Source organism: Passer domesticus, chromosome Z (assembly GCF_036417665.1).
Source record: "Passer domesticus isolate bPasDom1 chromosome Z, bPasDom1.hap1, whole genome shotgun sequence".
Lineage (NCBI taxonomy): Eukaryota > Metazoa > Chordata > Aves > Passeriformes > Passeridae > Passer > Passer domesticus.
Window position 1 is genome coordinate 39191993 of NC_087512.1, and position 20054 is coordinate 39212046.

Consider the following 20054-nt stretch of genomic DNA (forward strand, 5'->3'; position numbering starts at 1 on the left):
TTTCTTCCCTGAATCTACCTACTAACAAAGAAGTACCAGATGAGTTTGCTGCCTACAAGGAGGCAAACAGCTTCAAAAAGGATATTTGACACTGGCTGAGCTACAGAATTACAGTAAGATTCAGCTTTTCCAAAGGGTGTGCCCGATGTTCAACTTCTAATGTTTGAGGTCATTGTAGTGATCCAGACCTTTCAGCACTTCTGAAAAACAGATGCTTTTGTAGATAAAAAAATACAGAGAAGTAACATTGTAGATACCCATCCTTCATAAACATTTATATTCTCTCTATTTTCATGAATTCTCTCTGCCACACTTCCTTTCACTTCTGTATTCATCAAGCTCCTTCCTCTTCCCTTGGTGAGCTTAGTCTGTGAGCAGGGGTTCTGTGCTGGAGACTACAAGGTCCTAGTATCTCCAACCTTCCCAGCAAAGATCAATAACATCTCAAAAGCTACAAAGGCTCCCCCTCTTCAATTCACTTGCACCCTCAGGCTCAAAAGTGACATCTTCATAGTTTCTGGGGAAAGCAGCTGTTCCAGGACATCAGTCCCACGAGAGAGACACTGCCTCGTCTGACTCTGCCAAGTCCTTTCAGGATCTTGGAGATTACCACTGAGACATTCAATACAACTTCATATTTCATGGAGAGCCAGCGTAATGAGTAACAAATCACAGTGACACTTACTTGGCAAGCAGCGCTGCCCAAATGGAGGGCTGTTCCACACAAAGGCTTTCTCTGTATGGCAACACCTATTTCTAGGCATAATTCATGCTGCTACCTACGGACACAGACCTGATATGCAGCAATGATCTCTGGATAAAAGGGGGCACCAGCAAGCACAACTGGAGGAAATTCTGGAGAATATTCCTGCTGCTGGCCTGAGTCCCTTAGTCCAGCAGATTTCTGGAGGTGATTGTGCCCAAAAGACAGAAATTGGGAAAAAAGGAAATAAGGTCATAGCATTTGGACTGTCTTCACAGCATTCCCCTTTTTCCATCTGTGTTAGCTTCCTTTCTCACCTATTACTAATAGCCAGGCGCAGTTAGTTCCAGTTGTGTGAGAGAAACTGGTAGAAAGTCATGTGTACTTCGAGATGACTAGCTAGACATGGCAAAGCACCTTCCTAAATGTAATTGTAATGGAGAGCACTGGGTTTAGCTATTCATCCATTTGCTTTTGAAGAGAATTTGGGATACATTCTGTGCCCCAACAACTAATTACTGAGTATTTTAAGGGACAGTGATTACATTACACGGTATTTTCTGTACACATGCCCAGACTTACAGTGAATGACCCTTCAAAATTACTTTCCTTACCACCCACCCCTTGAATTCTGCATCATTCTTCTTTAGAACAAGTGACAAGTCTATTTATCCATGGTCACTCTACATAGCGAGGAGGAAATTAGCGACACATAGCTGGTTTTCTTTGAAATTTATTTCAATGGTTCTAACAGTACCTGTACATAAGAAAGCTGTAAAATAGGAGATTCACAGGATCCCTAAAAGAATATTTCAAGTCTATATCAAACCAATATTGTTTGATGTATAACACTTACACTATTTTCTTTTAAGCCAAAAACACCCCAAAAAAAAGTTACCCCTCATAAATTAACAAAGGGAGGATGGATACTTATACCAAAAAAGTGACAAAAAACATGCAAATAGTGATGTCAACCCCATCCACACAAAAAAAAAAATATGTCTTTAGCCCTGCAGAACAAATGCCACATACTTTTGTTTTCAGAGCTGGTCTGCTACTGTATAGGAGTGTGCAGAATCCTCAGAAATAAGTTTTGTTAAAAAAAAACCCAAAAATAACCAAAAAAACCCAAAAAGTTTCATGTTATATGCCTTATTCCCAGGCAGCTCAACTCAGACACTGTTACCAGCATGTCTTTAATCCTGTCAGTGATAGTTTTACTTGCTTGCTATTTACTTTCATAGAAAATGAAGCATGTTACAAACACTACCCTCCACGCTTGCTCCTGTGAGTTTCATTTTTAATGCCGTAAGTGCCTCCTGCAGATCTGTAGCATAGGAAGATAGAAATAGCAATAAGGTGTAGTATAATTGCCTTAAAAGAGCTTTCTGTTTATACAGCTTTTTATCTTCCTCTGATATTTCCAACCAAGCATCAAAGAGCAAAGAGAAAAACCTCTGCTCCTTGAATTCCCAGCATGTTCCTCTCTGCCTCATTACAGACACTGTTGAAGGACATGATAAAGCTGAGCTGACCTGTTTCAATCTCATCCATCAGCACAGGCACAACTGGAAACAAGCCCTCCTGGAGTAATGTCAGCATTGACATCAAACCTAAACTACACAGGGGCAAAGGCAAAACACCAGAAAGCCCTATTTGGTGTCCAAGAAACCCTGTTGGTATCTGAGAAACTGTTTTGTTTCTTTCTTTCTGCCCCCTTTACCACACGTGATGCAGTTGTTAGTAGCGAATACTGAAAACTCAGTACACTCTGAAAACTGGACTTGCCCACACATCCATCACATTTCTGACAGTGTTTGCAGTATTTTATGCACTGGTGGTGGAAACATGCAAAAGGTTTGAGAGCTGGGCTAGATCCTGAGGTGGCAATAGTGTTTGAGGGCAATGGGGAGGCACTCCTGAGCATCGGTGGAGTCCATAACACTGCAATACTTCCTCAAATAAGAGATACAAAGACCATTGATCATGTTCCTATACACAGGCAAATATACAGAAGCACTCAAGCCATTACTTCTCAGCTGTTTAATACTCCTTCTGGAGAGCCATAGCATCCATTCCAATCAAGCCAAGTCTCCAAGGAAGAAAGTCTATAGCAGCAGTTAGTTAGCACCATGAATAGGCTTTTCTGAGGCACAGAAAACCATGCGAAGACACAGAAGATGAGATCCCAGAGATGTGGATCTGTAGACCAGCAGTGAGGAATAAGGCAGGAAGAAAGCAAAGCTGAAGGATGCATTTGAGGCTTTGGAGGCTCAGGCCTTTTGTCCCTGTAGCCCATGGATCCTGGTGCAGGATCAAACATAACAACTCCACTGCCTTGTCCAGAATAATTTGTGAGGAGTCCAGTTGTGTAAGGGGTAGATAAGGTCTTTTCACCTATGCAAGCTTTCTCCCCAGGTTAGCTGGGAACCCCAGAGCACCAGAGCCAACCCTGTACCAAGATCTGGAAGAGGACACCATCATCCCAATGGAACCTCCCATGAAATGAGGCAGAAAACTACCCACCATGAGAACGATTTTCTTTGGTGTAAAATCTTGATTGTGTTTTCCTTAACAGACATTATTTCAGTCCAGATGAGATTTCCCCATTTAGGTTCAATTGAGGTGGTATGGTATAATCAACAGAAAGCAGCTGCCTAGATCTTCTTAGAACTCACCATTAGCACACATAATAATCAACTAGGGCAAAACTATGTTGTTTTCACCTGATATGAACTGATACCTCTGCAAGTTTTTAGCATTAGCTTTGAGAGCCTGTAGAGACGCTTGGTCAGATTTCTAAACACTATCATTTGGAGGCACACAGTGCATTCTTCACTGGACGGGGCTGAGACCAATGCAAATGTAAGCAGAAATTATGACATGTCTAGTTGCAACTGTGGCTGTGCTGAATAATATCTATATGTTCCAGCTAGGAAAATACATATAAAAGCAGCACACAAACACGCAGAAAGTAAGTGAAAGTGTCAAGGGTACATTTCAAAAGAATGTGCTCTTGGTAGGGAACTCCTGCTGTGTACCAGTTTAACCATTAACTGCCTACTATGAACCAAAAGTGATAAATGGGGAGAAATCTATAAAGTTATTGAATCACATTCAAAGGTACTCAGTTTCTTACTGTAATACAATCCCTTTAAATTCTGATAACCATGTTCTGTTTATTATAAGCACTGACTGTAAATTTGGATGGGGGACTCTGTTATGACAAATTATTTCTGATTTTGGGAGATACAATGAGCTACAACTGTTTCACTAAAGTCATAGCCACTTGTATGGCAATTTGAAATCCAGGGAGAGTGGAGTACTTAAACCAGCATCTGCATACTCCTAAACAATCAACCCAGTGCAAATTATACAGTGAAGTTTGCAGAGGGGCATAATTTGTTTCACAATGAAATAAACAAGCAACATTTTGTTCTCTTTGTAGCTACAAGAGTTATTATATAAGTCCAAAAGCAATGATAATGCTTTTTATCATAAAATTATAAAGCAAAAAAAAAGGATTTAGAAACACCATGGGTCTTAGTTGTACAAGCTTACAAGGAAGATTCTCTTCATTTATAGCTTTCATTTAAACATCATTACTCATACAAAGCCCATATTCTCTTTTCCCTTGTCTCCTTCCATTCCTCTCCAAGAGACGTACCATCAGATAATGCTGTACTTTCCAGAAGACCTGAAACACATGACAAAGTTTTACAAAAGCCATCTCTCCACACTGAATTTCAACACTTGGATCATTTACTAGGATGATAATGTGTCAAAGCACCATGGCAATACTCCAGTACTGTCCTCATACAATCATGAGATTTACAATAGTAGAGTTTCCTCAAACTCTTAAGAAGGAGCATTGAAAAATAGATAATTAGAAGGGTAATTTGGGTCAATAAAACAATGTATTATAAATTTCACCTCATATAAGAAAATAATTTCTTTCTTTTGAAGATGTTTCTGCATTTGTTTATATATGGGTAACCTGATAGTTATTCTTCACCTTCTCAAGGCCAGTCTGTCAGTTCAAAGGAAGATAAAACCTGTCTGGATAATTTTAAAAAAAAGTTTCTTCTACTTGGCAGCTTGTATAAATACTATCAGTCTCTGTTCTCCGTTAACCTGCATTTCAGCCTCAGAAAACCTTCAATTCCTCTAAAAATTTACAAGGCTATTTGTTTCAAATCCAACTTTCATGAACATCAGAAATTTCAGTGGAATGAGAAGTTGACCACCGGTTGCTGAGAGTGCATGCTTATCTTCCAAGTGTTTGCTGCTTTGCACCTAGACATTGACAGGATGTTTCCCTTGTAACACTGTACAACTGCATTTTCATAAATGAAGTGCCAAAACACTGGAGAAAGCAGTATGACTTATAACAAATGAAAGCATCTCTACATCTGATCATATTATGGGAGATAGAAAATTTATGTTAGTTGATATTAGATGTCAACGTTTAGTTTGATTCAGGTTGTTTTCCAACATTTAGGTGAAAACAGGTAATATCAAATTTAGGTAAGTGCCCACATTCTACAACAGAAGCTAAGCAGAGATAAACATTTTGTCTACCCACATGATAAAAAATTAATTTAAAAAATAATTACTGCAAGTTATGGGGAAAAATAAGAAAGGAAAAATCAGAAGTTGGAGTGCAAGACTCATCTTTGCAGACAGATTAAATATCAGATTATGGCAGGAATTCTCTTATCCATAAGGCATCACAAGTGAATTTTTCTATAAGAACGTGTATGGTAAATCTTATCAAAGATTTGACAATGAGTCCCATATGTTTCTAGAAGGCTCATGTGTATATTGTCAAATAATATAGGATAGTCACCAAGGTCATCACTGCAAGTCTGATCAAAGAGAAGTGACTATTCCTCACCTTGATAGCAACGGCTACTAAAGCACAGGTTTCTGGTTGGTATCCAGAATACTATGGGGTTTTTTGCATGGTTGCAAAATGCACTTTCAGAGCTTCATGTCCTAGAAGGACCGGGAGATTTTCCTGATGGTAAATATCTTGAAACATAAGGTTGGTGGGCTCAAAAGTAAGCTACAAGTGCAAATTTCATAGTCAAAGGAAAATGGTTCTTTGAACTTACACCAGTCTGTGGGAAATAACCTGTCCCTTCATCTGGAGCTCTGAGACCTACCATTATCTCACTGCTGCTCCTGAATGCTCCCCATCTTGCTGTGAGGGAAGAACTAACTCCTCTCCTTGGCTTCGATCCAGGCTCTGGGTGCTGTATGGAGGGGCAAAGGGGCTATGAGGAACAGATCTAGATCCTGGTTCTTATCTCACTTTCACAGTAAAAACTACAAGAACACAGAGAGATACACATACACCCCCGAAAAACTACATGGATAAATAGAGTGACAAAACAGCAAAAAGCATCTACTAATTATCATCAGTCAGTATGGTAGCCTGTGTTTTTGTTATCAGTATGCCCAAAGCTATAACTTAACCACTGGGAAATTCTGAGTCGCCATTCCTACAGGAGAGAACAACACTTCAGCCAAGGAGGCTTCTATAGCTAACCTCAGGACAACATTTTAAATCAAAACAATTCAGTTCTTCACAAGCGTTAATTTTTTTCCTCCACTTCATGTAACCTCTGACCTCATGTCTGGAGGTGATGGATGAGATGAGACAGAGCCATGGGAGAAGACCTGAGGATAGTTGATGGCATGCTACAGCTAGCAGCCATTAACAGGCAAGGTTTCCTCAGAGGAAAATAAGAATTATTTCAAATCAAGAAAAATAAACACCAGAAAATCAGTTGTGCAGAGTGGCTCACATAAAATATGATTGTGGCCAAGGTTTGCAAGTCCGAAGGGAATCCAATTTTGTGAGCTTACTGCAGAAGAATGCAGGCCCCAGCCTTAAGGTCTTATAAAAGCTCTGAAATGAAAGAGTAAAGCCCTTTCTGAACATACAGAGAGCAGTGCATTAAAGATTGCAGCCCACAACCTTTCAGGCAGTCCTCCAGTAGTACTGTGCCCTCATTATTTGTCCATCACAAGCAGAAAACAGGAGAGAAAAGTGTTCCCTGGCAAGTGCTAAAGTGAGACTTTGGTATACGGAAAAGAATCCTCTCCTGGTGTTTGTTTTGGCAGGAATAGTTTTAGCAGACAGTATTACAGTCCCATCCACTTGCAGAGCGAGGCTGCAGTTCACATATTATTAAAACTCCAGGGCTGATTGCTTTCCACACATCAATGTTAGTGAAGCTAGCAGAACGCAAGCAAAGTTGTTTGGTCAGCAAAAACTTTTTCCTTAAAAAATAAAATAACATTTTCTCTAAATAAAGCAAGTTGGTTGGCTTCAAGCAAGGGGGATGACAAGATCCTTCTAAATGACAGTGCTGGGCATTAAAATTTGAAACCCCGTATCTTTCCTTCCCAGGCACTCAAGCTGCCAGCAGCTGCATTGTCTCATTTCCTGACCTTGCACAAGTGAACAGGGAGCCTGGGAGAGGCAGATGACCCTGGTCTGTCATTAGAGCTGCACTTCATGGTAAGGCTGCTTAAAAATGTTGCTGACCCATGGGCAGTTAATTCTCTGCACATCAAAGGGAGCTACAGTGGTGAGAGTACTTTGTCTAGATATTCTAGCCCAGTTTTGTGCCTGGTAGAGTGAAGTCATAATAGAAGCACATATTCCTCTGCTTCTTGGTGACTGGGATCTCTAGGTATCCATCCTACTTCCAGTCCCAAATCGCAGGTCATGGATGATGATGTAGGCTATGGATGCATCCTGAATGCAGGCCTGCCTAGTTCTTGACAAATGTCTGTGGGATCTCACCCTGGATCTCTAAGCTTCTCCATGCTCTGAGAGAGATGGGGCAGAGACGTTTCCAGGAATGGAGGAAAACCTCCTTTCAGTTTTCCACAACCCACTTGCCCCACACCTCCTCTCAAATACAGCAGTAATCCTAAGAAACTGCAGTTTTGCCCCCACATCCTCCAGCATGCAAAGTCCTCTGCTCACAGAGTGAGATGATGACCTTGGAACTCAGAAACAGACATTCAATGTAAAAGCAAGCAGCTCACTTAAAACCTTGGTATTTACACTGCCATGGTGCTTATCTTTCATGGCAGTTAAAATATTCCTTGTTGGCTGATTATCTTGTAGTATCATCTATGGTGCAGTGTTAGTGAAACAGTGGCATAAAACAATAATAATCATCCCATGTGAATGAAAAAATCATAACCTCTCTTGGTCAAACTTACTATAAGGTTTATTTACTAATGTCAAATACGAAAGTGCTGCCTTTCTCCTGAAACATATTCTTCAAACTGTGTATACAGTACTGTTTTATTTTACATGCCTTGAAGCCAGAGTAGGTTGTGTCATTTTATTTTTTGATAGTCTATAGAGCTAAAGTGAGAGCAAATAATTGGTTTCCATGTGTTAGTATATTCTCAGAGAACTCAGTCTTTCTCTTACGAATGGAAATGTCAAAATCAGAACCAGAGACCCAGAGTTTTTTTACACTCTGGGCCTGTAATTGGTAAGAATTCAAAACATCTGTCTCTTGCTTGGGCAAATAAAAGCCACTTTTGGAAAACGTATTTACCCATGTCTGTTTCAAACAGTGAATGGCCAAACCAAACCTCAGCAGGTTTTCAAGTTCACATCATGAGTTGGTGAAATCTGTGATCCTTCTATTGATGACATGCAGCCACCAAAACTTGGAAACACTTGATGTTTGTGTATCTTGCCTTACCACTGTCCTTCTATTTGCCACATTACAGTCAGGGAAGACTGCACTGAGCAGTGTGTTACCCAGCAACTTGCTGTGGAGGGATCAGATTCAGCAGCTTTTCAGATTGCATTACTGGAGAATTACTTGCTTCCAGCTGAATGTTTCTTCCTTTCTAGCACCTTGATAGCTGTCTCACTTTAGGAAATATTTTGCAGGTGTCCTTGAGAGCCAAGACCCTCTTTGCACAGAAAGTCTGGGAGTAGAGGTATAAAGCTGACAAAAACATCTCTTTGCATTCAGTGGATGATGATTTACTGTCACTATGAGAGCTCTAAAAGACAAAGTTAAAAAAGATTGTTTCATATTAATCATTAACCAGAACTGAATCTTTTTAATATCATACCACTACAAAACCATGAACATTTTTGTCAAACAAATGGAAAAGTTTGAAGAGCAACTGGCATTGGTGGTTTACATTCAATACACCTCCCTGTCTCCCATTCCTAAAAAAACAAAAACCCAAGAAAATCAAACAGAATGCAAGCAGCAAGTCAAGTAAACTTTAGTTTCTCCAGCTGAGGAGCAGGGATGCAAAAACTTTTAAGCATGCTATAAATAATCATACCAGTGGTACTTCAGCCTATTATTGATTTTTTCCAGCTCAAGTACAGAATTTCCAAATGAATACAGCAATGAAAATATTTCCATGTATTAGGAGTCACATAAATATTACAAATTTCCCGCTACCTACCCATAGGTATTAAAAATAAAACCAGACAATTTCTTTGCAGGTGGCAAATGAACTGGTTTACATTTGTAAAGTCCTAAAAAATTGCTATTTACACATTGTAAATATTTATTTTAAAATATCAACAATTTGTATTTTTTCATTAGACCCTCCAGCTCCTATCAGTGTTTATGTAAAGGCATTTTCTCTGAAAAAAATCTAAGTGTTTTTCTCTCCTGTCATAATTTCTATATTTTATTAACAAAAGACACAACCAACACAACCTCACTTCAAGCTACCTAGAAGCATTTGGAAAAGATTCTGTTTTTAATGGTGCTGAGGTGCCTGGTTTGATAGAGAGGATGCCACATGAGAGAAAGAATTATTTTCAAAAATTTGAAATAAAAATGGTTTTGTATCTCAGAGAACTAAGGAAAGCAGACATGCTCATTCCCATATGTCTTCCTTTGAAAAAAACCTTAAATGGCTGACATATTTTACAGAGAAGTTGGTCTGATCATGAAGTGGCCAAACCTGCAGGAATATTTTCATAATATAATTAAAATAGCCAGGTTGGAAGAATATAGAGCTTTCTCTGACCTGAAATTAAACTGGACCCAAACTGGCTCTCTCCCAGCTTTGCCCTGAACCAGGACAGAGCCCCAACCAAGAATTTTTATTTTTCGCTTCTGCATATGCCAAAGCAAATACTGATAGGACACTTTAAACCTTCTTGTTGAGCCGTTCCTGACTCTCTGAAGTGCCCCTAATCCAGTCCTTAAAAAAAAAAAAAAAAAAAAAAAAAAAGGCAATTAAGTTGTGTTTAATAATAACCCTTCCCATGGATAGCTCCCTGGATAGCCAATGCTGTTGTTCAGTGGTATGGGGAATGAAATTACCAGAGGCACTGTCTGGGTAAATCACAGCATATCCTGACCCCTGCATGGGCTCTCCTTACATAGAGACCCGCCAAGATCAGCATAGCAGAAAGATGACCTGGTGTAGGCATGTTTGCATCTCCTAGAGGGCTTCCCAGCATTTTCATTTCTTCTTGATATTACTTTAGCCCTGCAAAGCACCTCTCATCCACATTGCCTACCTGTGTGAAGGCCCTCTAAATGAAATCACAACCCACATGAAGGGACACCACTGCTGTCTCAGTGTGGAGGTTTTGAGCCTTGTGCCATGATGCCATCACAGCTTGTTTTCGTCATTCTCTTCAGCTTTGAAAACAAACCAACCAAACTAAACACTATGCTGGGGTCTTCATGTGTTGAGTACAATAGATAAGCTCCTTCTCTTGCACCCCCTGGCCGTGCCTCCCTATGGCCAGATTTGCCCAGCAGTTGTCTGTATACAAAGGGGCTTGGGGGCTGCCCTTCAAAAGCCAAAACCTCTATTTCTAGAGCTCTGCCCAGGACCTTTGCAGACTGCACTAGTCTCTGGCTTCAAAAGCCCTGAGAAGCTCCATGCACATACCTGTGGCTTACAAATTGAAGCCTGACTGCTGAGCCTGACTACTTCCCCCACTTTCATGTCTTAGTATTACTTACCAATATTTCCCCCTTGTTCTTGGTGAAATCTCTATCTTTGAGGGAAGAGGGAAATCTTCACCTTCCTGTCTTGGTCATAACCAACAGACTCCCTTTCAAAATGGATTTCTTTAGTCTAAAAAGCTGTGTGCGTTTAAGCTAATTAATCATATCAGAAAACAGTATGCGGTGTCTCCTAGAGTATAATCCTAACAACACAAAGCTTCCTTCTTGCTGGTCTGTCTCCTTATCAATGCTCATGCTGGCAACAATTTAGGAGAAATAATGAACCTCAAACAAGCAGAAGAAAAAAATAAGAGCACAAAACCATCACTTGGAAGTCTGATTGTTCTCTGATGCTCAAGTGTACCAGGAATAGCAGAGAACTGGAGGGAAGAAAAAGCTTATTCTGCCCAAATACATGTTGTCAGAATCATTCTCTGTGAGAAGAAGAAACTGGCAAACAAAACAACATTCAGTAAGAAGGGTAAGAACAACAGCATTAAAAAATTTTACATGAAAAAAATATTTCTTCCTACTTGATGCTCAAAATAAAGTACACAAATTCTACTGTAAATAAGGATGATGACATGTAGGAAACTAAGTTACAAGCCAGGCTTATAGAAATTTTGTAGCATGACAAAAGGACATTAATCAGTGGCATGGAGAGTTCAAGACAGTAAGATGATTCCTATGAGTGAAAAGAATCCAGTAACAGAGGCATTGCAGACCCAGAAAAAAATTTAATTACTGTCAGCAAAATACAATTCCCAGAATTATGCCATATAACTTCATCATAGAACTATGCCATATAATTTCATCATATAGCTCAGAAAAAGCCAAACTTCCCTCCTGTCACAAGGAAATTAATGAACATAACAACAACAATAACAAAACTTCACAAACCTACCAAAAAAAAAAAAAAAACAAGGTCAGGTTAAACAGCTACTGAAGTAAGCAATTTTTGAAAAATTAAACTAAAAACAGGTATGGAAAACTTGCATCCAAAAGCTGTACATGAGGTCTGGATGAAGTGTACATGTGTACATGTATTGAGATGGCTTAGAATATGATCAAAATTCTATACCAGAGAACTGATTGAAAATTCAATGCTGCAAGAGAGGCTAATAAATGGGTCTCCTGGGTAGTCAGAGAAATGGGTGTTGGGCATAGCAGAGTGGAGCAGTGTTGGGAAGTAGCACCTGCACTGCGCCTGGCTGGAGATTCAGAGTATCTTGTTATAAAGAAAATGGAGGCACTGGTGCCTTCCAGCCTCCAGGAGCACTCCACACTGCTAGCACCAAAGGTGATGACAGATTTATACTACACTTATCAAGGACCAACGAAACTAAGAGGCATGGAATAAAGTGTCCCCCTAATTGGAACTGTGGTGTTTGCAATAGCTTTTTGCAGAATTAACATTGACAGATAAAACTGTAATGAAGCCTAGAAAGATGGCACGAAAATAAAATTTGGAAAAAATAATGACAAGTCAGGTTTTCCTCTGAATTTGGATTACTTGGGAAGGTACATAGAAAGAACAATGTTTAGTTTGAGAAAGCCAGATCTACACTGATTCATCTAGGAACAAAATGAGGCAGAGGTCATGGTGAGAGTTTGCTCTGGAAGCAGATGCAGAAAAATATTTGAGCTCCTGCTGGCTATTCAAGTGAATGGCTTTCCAATTCAACACCGGTCAAGAAGTGTGGATATATTGGATATATTAAATGTGGGGATTTTGAAAAGGATCAGAATAGTCTCTTTTGCCCATGTACTGTAATGTAACATCCAAAAAGCAAATTGAGCCACCTTTACCATAAAAATCCAAATAAAGTTAGGGAATTTGTCACAAAGTGTCAAATTAGGGGCACAGGCCCCTAATTTTCAGACACTGAAAACATATGATCCTATCTACAGAGCTTTTCTATTGACACTAACATTTCAGTATATGACAATAAAAAGGTGGGTTTACATAGGTAAAGAAAAAGAGTGTGAAAGGAAAAGTTGAGCTTCTTATCAGGAAAAAAGAAACAAATCTTTTTCAAACAGTGGAAGTTATTAAATTGGGTTACACATTGAGCACACAAAAGAAATATTTAAAACCAGACAACTAGAAATACATACCAATAAAGCCAGAAGTTATCAGGAAAAATAAAGAGGAGTATGACACCCTCCCTCCCCCACAAATTCTCTGTCACGTGATCCTACAAATCACTAGGTCAAATGTAAATGTCAGTAATATATACTATACATTAGGGATAGATATATAGGCCAAGACACACACATCCTGTAGGGACAACTAAAATTTTAGGAAGGACTTTCCAAGCAAGTAGAAACCTGTACAAACTACAACAGGACTGAAAATGCAGCAATTAAATTACTAAAGTTTATTATGGAAAGAAAATGTAGACTTTACATCTGCCAAGAAAGGAAGGCAGGGGAGAGAGGAAGAACAGAGGTCAGAAAACTTCATGTACCAAGCACATTCAAGATAAGGAAGTAAAATAATACCTGAGGTGATAAGAAGAGTATGTAAACATCACATGAAAACCAAGTCTGCTGACTCTAGACTTCCAGAAAGCATTGGTGTAACCTGCAAATAATGTATGAGAGAAGCAACTGTCAGGCATGATACTTCAGAGAATAGTGAGAGATAAGCAGATGGAATTTTCCATCTTCTGGGGTAGAGCTTCCTGCCATTCCTGCCACCCCAGAAGCTGCCCACATGCCCAGAAAAGTTCCCTTGTCAAGGACTCTCCAGTGGCCTTGCTGAAAAGCTCAAGGCTGCTGAGCCTCTGCACAGATATGTTGTCATGTCAGGAGTGGAGTCCCTTGGTGTCCAGCAATAAAATACTGTGCAGCCTGCAGCAAACTGACTGAAGGCTGATCCCTCAGTGCTAGGTGCTTTTCAGGCCTCACATGCAGGAAGAGGAGGAATTTTTCCTCAGCTGAATTCTCTTTGTTCTCCAGAACGCAGTATTTCATTGCCAAGTGAACAGTTTTGGGGGGATGAGAACAGGGAGAAGCTCTAACAGGTGTACCACCTGTACTGGGTAAAAAGGGACAAAGCAGGAGGAAGTCTTCTCTCTGAAGCTTCGGAAGTGACCACAGAGCAGACACTGAGTCACAGCACAGTGGCAGTCATCTTGTATACGGTAGATACTGAGTGCACATCAAGGTGAGGCCTTACAGTATAGAAGTTGACATGTCTGCGTGACCATGGCCTCTCTAACGTCCCTGGGAGATTTGCTGTGAGGGTCAAGAAATTACTGTGTCATTTCCAAATGCCCAGATTGACTTTTTACTGTCAGGGAATGATGATTGTAGAATAACCATTCCCCTTACCAATGTTGTCTACAGGCTAAAAATGAAGTGAAATACAAGGCAAGTCGAGTCATCAGCCACTAAACAGTGCAAGAGTTTGCATAAAACCTACTCACTTGGGCTGTGCTGTGTCAAATAATTCTGGGTTGGGCAACAACAGACACCTCTGATTCACCATTTTTCTTAATGGTTTCTGATGTAGCTTTTCTACATCTTCTGCAAAATTACATATGTTTCACAAGTTTTTCCAAATCTTAATACCCTCAGTTCAGAGAACAGAACCTAGCTGCTGTGATGATAAAACAAATTGAAAACTGTAAACCTCCCTAAAAAAAGGCAGAAAACTTGGGCCAATTTCTGCTGTCAAAGATTGGTATTGACCATTGTCCAGCTATGCAAGCATTCCCAAAAATAATGTCAAAGGCAAGATGTTTAAAAGCATTTAGTTCTCTTTGAAGTCAATAGTCAATCTTCTAATCCCACAGATCTTTGCAGAGAAATAACTGAATATTACCCATGATGGATGATCATTCCAGAAGGAATATAAAAGCAGACTCTGTCCCATAAACTACGTGTCATTTATGTTATTTAGTTTACTCCCTATGCAAAACACACAAAAAAGTAATAACTTAAATTTTTAGTTAAAAATATGAAGTGATTACACATAACTTTTGTGATATGAAATAATTCTAGCACATCTTGCAGGATGAACTACTGAACTTCAAATTAAAAAAAAAGAGTTTGATAATGCAATTATAAAGTAAACTGAAGAATATAAACAGCCAGTGAAATAAAAAATTATCATGCTTGAAATGGTTGGTTTTGCAGGGCATCTATAACTCCACAAGAACTTTCAGAGGCACTACAAGAATAACTTCAAAATGCACAGAAGATGGCTGACAGCTGTAATATTTCTAGTGTTCACAACTAAGTAAAATCAATTAAAAATGTAAAGCAGCACATAGAGAGAATAAAGCAGAAAAATATTCAAGTGTACCAAATGGGATGCCAGAACAATGAAGAAAGGCAGAGAAACCTAATAAGAGAGAGGAAAAACAGTTGTCCCAATGCTATCTGCACCAGCTAATCAGTGAAGAAGGAAATAAGAACACTGGTCTGGAATAAGAAATTTCAGAATAGACAAAATATCCACAGCCCTATATGAAGAAGTACCTCAAAAATGTATCAGCCCTAATATTAAAGAAAAAACAACCAAAAAAAGTAATGAGTTCAGAACGCCAAACAAGCCCGAAACAAGTCATGGAACCAAACATAACAACAAAATCCTCCCCACTACAGCAAATTTACAATTTGTATCAGGAGTCTTACATCAAAAAATGCTGTAAGTCTCTTCCTATAGATTTCAGGAAAAAATGCCTTCCTTCCCTAGGCATAACTAAACACAGCTTCAGTGTCTTGAACTAAAGTAGAAGTGCAAGTCAAACAGCTATTTAACATTGAGTTTTAACAGAAAAGAAGGCAGAACAAAGACAAAGGCATAGCAAAATTATTCAGTTCTGTTGTGTAAAACTGAAGAATAATTCGTAGCACAGTTTCCATATCTCTTAGATTATTTTCAAGGCAGGAAGGAGGAAAACAAAATTCCAGCTAAAGAATGTTATTCACAAAATAACAAAAAAACACCCACAGCGTATAAGGACACATCATAGTTATATGGCACTAACAACCTTGATTTCTACACACAGAAAAAAATTTCATTTAGCTGATTGGTCTTTTCCACTGGGCAAGAAATTTATTTCAATGACTACTAATTGATTTTAAAGACTCTCATCATTTGTTTTGTTGGTACACAGGAAATACTTCTGTTAAAAAAAAGCCTGTTTCTCTTTTACTTGAATCTTCATGGATGAAAAGGAGATGCAGGCAATATGTAATGCCTGTGAAAATTTCAGCAAGAAGGACAAGAACTTGAATATCATCACTGTCACTAACAAGAGGTGAAGTAGAGAAGACTGAAGACTTGAAGATTTCAGAGAAGAAACGGACGGATAAAAGAAGGCAGTTGCCTCTACCATAAAGACCATGAGTATAACATCATGCTCATGAATATAGTCATGCTACTATGGGGAACAGATCTTTGTAAGGAATCTGACAATCTTTTATTAATCAATTCACTGGCACAAGCAGCCTTATTACAGACCTTCTTCTCTAGGCTGCAATCCTAGAAAAATTCCAGGGAGAAAGTAGAAAAAGAGGTGTTAGCCCCCAGAGCTCTAGGAAGCATCTCAGGGAACCAGAGAATATTTTAAACAAGCCATGTTCATTAAAGCCAGATGTTCAGAAACAGATGCATAAAGTCGGTATCTGAGAAGCAAAATATATAGCCTGGTTTTTTTTGACCAGGTTGAGAGTGCTCTGATAGGAATTTACATAAAAGTAGACATATTGACTGTTGAGCGCTCCAGAAATTTGATCAGTGTTGGATATTCAACTGACCCTACACGCTGACAATAGCTGGTATTCTGTTTAATAATAATTGTTCTTTCTTTTTTCTGTACCACAATGCCAAAATAGGCAGGTTGGGTCAAGTCCAAATACACAATTACAGTTTGGAGCTTGCACCAGAACACACCATTTATGCTTGGAAGTGCTCTGTGAACAACCAAGCAATAGGACAATGGCAAAAACAACTCTTGGCTTCCTCTAAAGTCTTTTAGTTTGTGCATTTGAACAAGGAAAAAGAAGACCTATCATGGCACATAAAGTTATGATGATTGCAAATAACAGCAGTTACAAGGATGTTACCTCTTCATATACAAGAAGGACATGAAGCAGAGAAAAAATGCTCAGATTTCAAACACCATGGCCAGCAGCATTGCAAGTACATCGGGGAAGTTGGTTGCATTGAGCCTGTACAACTCTTGACTAAATTACACATATACACAGTGGCATTCCCAGGCATGGAATGGGAGTGAAACAGCCCACTTCTATGACAGTGAGGCACACATGAACAGTCTGTTCAGAATTATCCCTGGGCCTTTTGTTCTGCCAGGCTGTGTCAGGAACAGCTTGAGGAGAACCCTCGTTGGAGTGGGCCAAATCCATGTCAGTAAAGGCTATAAAACCCTCTGACCACAAACAACACCCCAGTAGCTGATGCCAGAGCTAAATTTCATTAGCATAGCTACAACTAGGAGTAATTCTAGTAATTCTTTGGGCAGGGCAATTTGCGGAGAGACGTTGTATGTGGACACAAAAGTGCATATATGCTGTAAAGGCAGTGTGTGGCTCAGGAATGGTAATACAAGTTCATTTGGAATCAGTCAGAATGGCAACCCCTGTCTAACTTTATCAATAGTATGGGAAAAATGCTGTAGACACTTCAGTCGTCTCCCTGCACTGAAAATTCAGGATCTTTTCTCTCTCTTTTAGCCTTATCTTTAATGAATCTTCTTAATATTTTTGAGAAAAAATGTCTAGTGTTATAGCCAAGCCAAAGATTCTCCAGAAGAAAATGTCTTTTGATGACAATCTGTGGTACAAAATCATGCTGAGCATATTATTCATATCAATCACAGTAGGAAGACATAATTAAAATGAAAATATGATGTGATAACAATTATATCACAATTATGTATGTGAAAATAGAAATAACAATGTGATCAATGAAGTGTTCCCATTTTCTGCTGATAAAAAATGCGTTTTACATGGGAGCAAGAAAACAGAGAGTAGCTGTGATTAAAAATAAAAAGGATTCAAACTTGTGCAAATGGGCTCTGACTGGAAAATCCTAGTTTCATACTGAGAACTGTCCCCTGCACTGGGCTGACAAGCTAAAGTCCTGGCTAAATAGTGTCTGGACTGAAGTAAACCATCGTTTAGGGTGCTCCATCTGTCCACAACTAAAAACAGTGCTCTCAGCTCTCTTCCTAATACTTGAGATAGTTATGCAGATTGCCCTGAGTACACACTGGCAATGGCACGCCTGAAACAGAGATCTCACATGATACAAAGATGTCTCATTTATTATTTGTTAGTCAATTTGTAGGGAGAGGTTTGGAACCCCACAGAGTTTCCATAGCTCTCTATGGATATTCTTCAGGAGAATTAATAGTAGACATGGCACCACTTTTTCCCGCTCAGGTTCTTTGCTTCTATGATATGTGATTTACTTTTTCAGAGTCAGATAAGTGATTTATTTGAGATAGAGAATAGCTGGATTAAGCAGACTTGCAAAAATTATTCATATGGACACTTTCAAACACTAATCCAAGTTAAAAAGAGAGAAATAACTTTCACAAATACATTTCTTCTGCCTGAACTTTGTAAATAACATCTTAGCCCTGTTGTTTTGTGAATATACATACACAAGCACAAACATGCTTAATACTGGCAGCACAGTCATGTCATCACAGTTGTGAGAGGAGCCAGGTAAAGTCCATTCTATCTCAATATTTATCAGCATTTAAATTACCAGGTAATTTCAAATAATTTAGTTTTTTGTGAGTGATATTGATAAAGCAAGCAGAAAGAATACAGCAGGCTCTCCAGCAGTGTGCTTGATGCCAGTACAGGGGAAACTCTTCTTGAGTTGTTGAGAAAGTCTGTGATCCGACCATTGCTAGAAATTCCAATTTTTTAGTCCAATGAGAAAAATTTTCAAAGCTTTAAATATGTTCTAAGAGTTGTTGTCAAACATTTGTAGTGAAAGAGGTTTGCTTTGTACTACACAGACTCCTCCATTAAAAAAGCAAAATTAAAACCTTAGCTTCTTCTTCAGATACAGAGGGAGCCACACCAACCCCTCTGAATCCAAGCCTGGGCCTCAAAACACACACCCCACTCTTCACTGTACAAGTAGATACATAAACGTCTTAAGAAAACAAACCTCAGTAATCAGTATGGAGCTAGAGGTAAGCATGAGGTCACTTCCAAAATAAACCAGTAGTTGTTGGCTGTCTGGATAGAAACAGTCAATTCCTGAATCAGCTGCTTGACATTTCCAAAATCTGAAGCATATCCTGTGTGCCCATTCAGTTGGGCAATGGTATTCAGTGGTGATTGTAGAAGCCACACTGTAAAACAGGCAAAGTTGATCTGAATTTAGAAATGAACTCTTTTATCATACCCACTTCAATGAAGGGTCATCAAATAGAAGGGAGCAAAAGCAGCCTCAGGTTCATTATAATCATTACAATTGAAGCCGATATCCTGCGTCTTTCTGTCTGTCTTTCTAACACCTTTCATCTGCTTAAGCAGTTGCTTTATTGTTTGCCTAAAAGACCAGTTTGCATATAGCCACTAGAGTGCGGCATGCATGAGTCTGGCCCCACACATAATGAAAGTTGCTTTTCTAGCAAATAAATAAACATTTTGGCCATCAAGATTGGTAAAACCTACAGAAAAATCTTCTACCATGAGTACATTTGGCATACTGTAGCCATGTCCTAGACCTACAGATGCCTAAAGACTACTTTGAAGACATGAGAATAAAACACGATGAGGAGGACAAGGGCAATGGTTACTTTACTTGGTACCCTTTGCCCACAAGCTGCCCTCCCCTGCATGATGGAGATGATGCAGGGACCATACCGAAATGTAAAAAAGGACCACCTGTTTGTGGTATGTACTCCTTATATTAAAAACCATTCTCTCCTCTGACAGTCTGGTGGAAGATGACGTCTCACTGATCCAACAGAACGTAAAACTGGTTGCTGACTATTCAGTGGCTTTTCTCCAGCTGCTGCTTTTGCCTTGTTCTTTATCTTTTCTCTCAGAGCCTTTCTACTTACAAGAACCAAGTCTCTGGGTTTGACTAGATCATTGACAAATTATTCATCATAGAGGGAAGATCTGATGAAGGAATAATTTCATTTTCACTCAGATGTGTAAGATCTTGTGAGTGAAGAAACAGTACTCAAAATCTGTATCTTAAATTGTCCTGAAAGTGGCTTGCATTCTTAATTGACTTTAGCGTTTATACACACACACACACACAAGACAGACATGCACCATGGTAAGGACCTCAAGACTAAATGACTACATTCAGAACTCTACAAGGTCTTTGCTCCACTTGATCTAGT

At 39.2% G+C, this 20054-nt stretch overlaps 1 long non-coding RNA gene across 7 annotated transcripts in view; it reads right to left on the bottom strand.

Moving 5' to 3' along the window:
• The window catches only part of LOC135290355 (uncharacterized), a 62109-nt gene that overhangs the window by 11300 nt on the left and 30755 nt on the right, over positions 1-20054 (bottom strand). For 4 of the 7 annotated variants that reach the window (XR_010353125.1, XR_010353124.1, XR_010353120.1 and 1 more), the window contains exons 3-8: positions 18860-19046; positions 13198-13279; positions 9755-9931; positions 6690-8758; positions 5872-5961; positions 1421-4400 (exon numbers count right to left, since the gene is read on the bottom strand). This is a non-coding gene — a long non-coding RNA (uncharacterized LOC135290355). Of the gene's footprint in view, positions 1-1420; positions 4401-5871; positions 5962-6689; positions 8759-9754; positions 9932-13197; positions 13280-18859; positions 19047-20054 lie in introns of those variants that run through there. The other 3 variants (XR_010353122.1, XR_010353126.1, XR_010353121.1) reach the window with 3 other exon arrangements.